Raw genomic sequence first — 6,675 nt, 5'->3', positions numbered from 1 at the left:
GGGCAGCCATTTTGGCCTTGTTTCCTTTCAGTAACAGCCTGGCATGGTGTTAGAAATCAAATCTTTCAAGAATTGTTTGCCCTGGCAGAGTTTTCCCACAAGAGAGATCTTCAATTTCAACAGACCCTCAGAAGTGGCTAGATTTGATGGAAATATTTTCTCATTTCCACACCTCAGCAAAGCTCTTCTGAAGATATTTAGATTATTTAATCTACACTATGGGGGAAGAAGCTGACCCCATCTTCAAACCCATATCTTTGCTGAAGATATCTCATAAAGACGATTGTGTGGGGAAGCTAGCAGGATTTGATGAGCATTTTTATCTTCAGGTGTAATGGAGTTTGCAGGAGAGGCTATTTCCACCAGAAAGTTCAATGCCCGGGGGGGGGGGGCGTCGTTGGGCATCCCTTGTGAGAGGCCTGCATGAGCTGGCAGAAAATTCTGACTGTGGAGGCCAAAAAGAGGAGCTATGAGACAAGCCAGGGAAAAGAATAACAAAACAGAAATCAAAGTACAGTGGTGGTAAAAAATCTGCTTTTTCAGGCACAAGAGCAGACAAACTGCAAATGCATACAGGTTTGATCCTGCTACAGAAATGTCTGTATCCCTACTAGAAAGAATCTTATTGGGGATTTACACCTGCATATATGTAATTGTGTTAAATATGTAAATTTCAGCAAACTAACCAGTGGCACAACTACCATGCAGCCAGGAATGTGAGTAGCAACTCCTTAATTAGCAACAATTTGCCACCACCATTTTTACAATTGCGCTTACACTGTGTAAATCTCCAGTGGGATTCTGGCCATAATGTATGAAAGAGCTACTGTGAGTACAAGTGTAATTATGTAGGACTTTCTGCCAACACTCAGGAAAAAGCATGTTTCCAGTTGTCGACAAGGGGAAAGTATTTTTCTTTTTCTTTTAAAAGACAGTATGCCTACAGATCAAGTGCACAAAAAGAGGATTCCTTTTGTCTCTTTGGCACATATGCAAGGTGTGGACATATCGCAGGCTGAGTATATGGTGCCTGTAGACCCAACTCATCTTGTCTTCCTCCTTGTGAGTACCAGACACAAGAACTATTTGACACAAACAACCTGGGGACATTTCCTCCTTCATTCTCTCTCCGTATAAGATAAAAGGTGGGGATGGGAGGGACAGCCATTTTGACAGGCTTGCAACATTTCCACAGGCTCATTCTCTGTGCTCCAAACAAAGACACACAGCCTTTGGGGGGGGGACATGAGCAGTCCTGAGCCAGGTTGGAGAAGGGTGCCAGCTGCCACCTGAAAGTCACCCCCTGCTTGGGTGCTTGTTGTTCATTCAGGTGCCATTTGCAATAAAGGGAGTAGCAAGTCATTTTGATACTGCCCCATAGCGCGTAAAGCATTCTCTGGGAGGTTTACAATTTAATTATGCAGCCTACACATTCCCATCACCCCACCTCACCCCAAGCGAGCTGGGGACTTAATTCACCAGCTTCAGAGGGATGGAAGGCTGAGACAACCTGGGATTGAACCCCGGGTCGTGAGCACAGTTTTGGCCCTTTAGCCACTATACTTGGCACAGTCAGTACAACAGTTTAACTACTGCACCACGAACACCAGTACAGGAGTAAACCCATTCTGAGTTGGTAACTGATAATGTTCCTTTCGTCCAAAACAAAACCAAGCAGGTAAAACATACTACTTTGAGTCAGGGAGCAAAAGATTGACACTAAGCAGATGCTGGACACATTGAGTCTGGTAGGTCCTTTTGCCATTTAATGGGAACCCAGGCCTTATTAGCACATGGATACAAGAAGGGCTTCCATCTTGTCATTTAATTAAAGGGAACTACTGGTGCACAGACACAAAAATGTGGTTTATGCTTGCTTTAGTTTATTAGCAACCTGACTCTCTGCACAGCATTCCAATAAAGCTATAGTCGAATGCCATGAATCTAATTAATTAAATGACAAGGGCTAGCAAAGGGGAATAAGAGTGTGCATGGATAGAAGGGTTAAAATAGCTCTCTAGCAGTATGACTGGATATTGGGCATCGTTAGTACCTTTGTTAGCTCTGTTTGAAGGAGGTCTGGACAAAGAAACCACTCATGAGCCCCTTCAGAAAGCCTTTCCATTAACTTTAATGCATTTTAGAGCTGGGGCCGTGGAGCATAATCCATCACTGTGCTGTCTAAATGTATTTGGCAGTGAAGAATTTTTTTCCTTGAGGTAAATTCCTGAACCTCAGTAAACAACAAGGCACTGCAGTTTCAGTGTTCTGGGTTGCTATTTATTAATATTTGTATTTCTGTTTAGCACCCGACACCATCTCAAGGATCCACAGCAGGCAACAGGCAAATAAACGAGAGCACAAAATAACTGTGACACTTGCCCAGTTTTGGGACCAATGCATGCTTTCCAACCAGTATGCAGTGCTCTCCCTATGGAAATACATTTTCTGATTGTGTTTCACAGAATAAACCACTCCATTGCCTTGATATCAATCCTAATTGTTATTTAACCTTAGCTACCAACGCCCTGTTTGGCCTCTTAGGTGTGTACATGATCAAAGAAAGCACAGAGGGCTGTGCATGGGGCATCAGGGGCTGGAAAGCTTTCCTTCTCTACTCTCCATCTTTCCATGTTGAGTATTAAGAACGGAAAGGAGACGGCGAGCACAGGCAATCTTGGCTGAAAGATTTACGCTCCACACTTAACAAAACCAGCACGATCTTGAAATTTGCATGTTCTTCTCAATCAGTTTTGTCAGGGAATGTAAATTATGTTACTTTGACATGACTTCAAAATATTAACAACTAAGTTTGGTCACATCTTAAAGAATAATGCATTCATCCGCCCACCCCCACCCCCCAATTTACTCAGGTATATGAACAGGACTAAACATGGGCCACAAAGCCTTATGCCACAACAAATGAGTTGTTTTTTTAAGACGCCAACACATTCACTGTTGGTTTTGCTAACATAGCTTCCTTTCTAGGAATCTGTCACTATGGAAGGCACCTAAATATTAACATGACTTATAACGTTAGGCATTTTAGATAAGAACATTTTAATGAAAGTGAATAATGAGATGAGCTATATAATTATCCGAGCAGAGTTATTAAGATAATGTATTTTAGGAAACACAAGTTACTGAAAGTAACAGCCTGGAAGTGAAATGTGACCAGAGTGTATATTTTTGTTTATCCCATTTCCTGATGATTTGTATGTCAGTCACTTCTAATAGGGCCCCAATCATTCTTGCAAATTAAAAATGTCAGATCTTAAAATAAACTTTGAAAGACTTGCTTTTGGTCAGATGACTGCAGCTGTGTTCAAGAGTCCTCCACTCCTCTCCCATGGATGCTGAAGTCCAGGGATGGTGCCAGAGAGGCTCGTAAAGTGGAGCAGGGACAGCCACAATCTAGAGTAAGTGGGGAGAGGCTGTGGTTTGCTGGCTCTGTATGCCACGGCAGGTGCTCAGTGAAAGGCTTTCCCCACACTTCACCCAGAGAATTCTGTGTGAGTAAACCTATTTCTTTTCACAGTATGTAATAAACTACACATTGCCTTCCAAAAATAAAAAGAAGCCCAGATGAATTATCAACAATATTAAAAACAATCCAAGGATTCTAAAAAGTAAGATAAAATACAGTATTTTTTTTAAATGCATCAGTTTGGTAAACTTAATACATCTGAGCATTTGGTTCCTTTCATGAATAGCCTGCCTTTTTTCAGGGTGTGTTTCTTCAATATTATGAGACCACCAAAAGCGTCTACACACATATGAGTTGGTTAGCAATGTAAAAGTAAAACTTGCAATAAAAGCTCTTCCACATTACAGATGCCTTAATTCAACTTCCTGGAAAACAGAGGTACTATTTAGGAGCATGGCATGTAGTTGATCCTGTTTAGAACGTGTCATCTAAAATGCTTTTGGTGATGGAGAGGAATCCCCTATTCCCCCCCCCCCCAATAAGGTGACTTTGCATGGGAAAATAAGGAAAGGAGAAGGAAAAACTTTTGTAGTGAAAATCAGAACTTTCAATGATGGGGCACAGCACCTCTGAAAATATGTCCTTTCTTGGTACTTATTCGTGCACATTTTAATGTGAAAAACCATTGAAGAAATGTTGAGTTTTGCCAATTTCTTATGCAGAACAGGCAAGAAGTGGACTAATCAATATGGCTGTGGTCTTGCTTGAGAAATGTGCAATCACAATCACTGTTAAACTGCTGTGGCAGTTATTAGAGCTGTTCCCCCCCCCCCAAAAAATCTGAACTTCAACGTTAAGCATAAAATCCTGATACCATCTCTCACTGAATTCATCTAAGTGGATTGTTGCTGGGGCTTCTAGTAGTTGGAGAAGGGCACCATTTCTTTCAAAATGCCCAAGCACTGACCAGTACTTTCCTTGTATCCTCCTCCAGTTGGATTCCATATAGCCATGGAAGATGGATTTGATGTGCAATCTCCATGCTGCATGGGGAGGCATGTGCACAGAGGCTCCTGAATGCACATTTAAACCTCCTTGTTTGAGCAGAACACCACCCTTACTAGATCTTCTATAGCAGGTGTGGAGAATCAGGTTTCCACAGCAGACTCTCTCAGAGGGTGACTAGTATCAGAGAGGGCACCTTCATCCCTACAGCAGATATGTTTGGGCTCCCAGCCAATGTCTCACTTAGAGACCCAGCTTGGGTCTTCCTTCCACTTCCTGGATGGAGAGACAAAATCTATTTAGCAGAGCCAGCTGAAGGCCTGGCAGCACTGGCTCCCGACGCACCAAGTGAATGGGCAGTCAGCTTCACTCTTTCTCTTCCATACCACTTCCCAGTGTGGGAAAGGCAAGGAAGGAACGAAGTGCACTGGGCCAGCATTTCACGCCTTCAGATGCATGTATGTACACATACATTGCACTTTTAAACCTGTCACTAACTATAATTACTTGGATTTTTTAGATTATAGAAAATGTAAAATACAACAACAATATACAATAGTAATGAAAGCCATCAAATTATAAAACCAGTCAAAAAATAATTACTACAGCACATAAAAGCTAGTTAAACCCAATGGCTGAATAAGAGATGTAGAAGAATTCAGCCATTCCTTAAAATACAAGTAGCAGTAGCAGTGCTGGGAGCAGCAGCAGAAGATTTTTAGGTTTGATCCTTTGGTCCTTTCCATGCATCAGCAATGCTGAGAAATAAGAAGTACAGTGTTGATGGTGGTCCTCCTCAGAGTAATAAACCAGCTCTTCACCTGAAACCCAAAAGACCATAACATGGGCACCAGATTAGCTTCTTTCAAGTGCATTTTAGTCACAGGTTGCCACTACTGAAAAAGCCCTCTCTCCAAACCACCTCATTTGGTGGTGAAATTTTGGAGGGGAATGTTAAGTTCCAGGGAGATAAGTAAAGGTGAAGATGTGCCTTCAGTCTAGCTGCCTTATCTTGGACCAAATGGAAATTCTCAGACCATTTCAAAAGACAGATCTGCACATAGCACATCATAACAGTCTAAATTACAGGGATATGAACAACTGTTGAAAGGTAATCTCTAGCTTTATTCAGGAGTTATGCAACCCACTGAAGCAAGCAGAGTGGGGAGTTTCAGAGCCCAGTCTGGAGAAGGATCCTGCTCTGGTGTAGACTCTACACCTTCTCCTCTTCAGACTCCAGGCTGAAATCATGAAGAATGCAGGGATTCTCCTACTGAGCATGTTTACCTCACAAAGTTATGTAACATTTGAATAGGGTGATTGCATGTATATTGTATTATATGTACACATGACCCTATTCTGTACAAGTATGATGCTTTCATGAGGCAAGCATGTGCCGTGACAGTGTTTGCATACTGCTAAATCAAAACAAAAACCCAGAGCAGATGGCAGAGTATCAGGAACAACCATCCTTCTGGGTGACATACTTGGAGGGCAGGCAAGAGGTTAGGTTAGGCCACAACTGAAGACAAAATAATATGATTATGAGAAGAGCCCTGCTGGATCAGACCAAATTGTATCTCACATACATAGACCTTTATTGGCATTTGATTACATTAAAGAGAAGTAAACAGGTTGCTAGGTAGAAAATATAAGGGATAGGTTAGAACTAAAGTTGGGAGGGATGGGGGTTGCGGTTGCTCATAAGAATGGTTGACAAAAATTCCGCTTCGAGGTTGGTAGTGATTGGGAGGGAATCACTAAGGAGGATTGGGAGGGGATCAGAGAGGGAGGGAGGGAGGGTTTGGAGAAAGGGGTTTAGTAGGGAAGATCTAAGGGCGGAGTGAGATGGGCAACGAAGTAGGATGTGGGCTACTGTGTCTGGTTCACGGAGGCAGAATGTACATAGTCTGTTTGGTCGGGGGATGTTGGAGTAATTACCAAGATGATAGGCAGATGGGAAAATGTTTAAACGAGCGAGGAGGAAAGCCCTCCTTTTCCTTGGGTCTGTCAGATGAAAGAGGTAACTGGCTGGGCGGCCCAGTAAGGGGGGAGCCCGAAATAGGATGGTGAACAAGTGGGATTGAGGTTTGATAAGAGGGTACGGGTTTCTTGTTCCAGTAATTTAGACTTAATGATAAGGTGGGCTTTAGGAAGGTCGAGGTCAGCCAGGATTTCAGGGGATAGGTCAAGGGTAGAAAGCTTGGCGTCTACTAGTTGAAACCAGTTGGATATGTGAGAGT

At 42.6% G+C, this 6,675-nt stretch overlaps 1 protein-coding gene across 1 annotated transcript in view; it reads left to right on the top strand.

The window, feature by feature from the left end:
• Window positions 1–6,675, top strand: part of VWC2L (von Willebrand factor C domain containing 2 like) — a 155,789-nt gene that overhangs the window by 104,571 nt on the left and 44,543 nt on the right. The window lies entirely within an intron of this gene.

Source organism: Pogona vitticeps, chromosome 1 (genome assembly GCF_051106095.1).
Source record: "Pogona vitticeps strain Pit_001003342236 chromosome 1, PviZW2.1, whole genome shotgun sequence".
In the NCBI taxonomy this organism is placed as follows: domain Eukaryota; kingdom Metazoa; phylum Chordata; class Lepidosauria; order Squamata; family Agamidae; genus Pogona; species Pogona vitticeps.
Note: the sequence above shows the minus strand (reverse complement) of the source record. Positions and strands in the feature narration are given on the sequence as shown.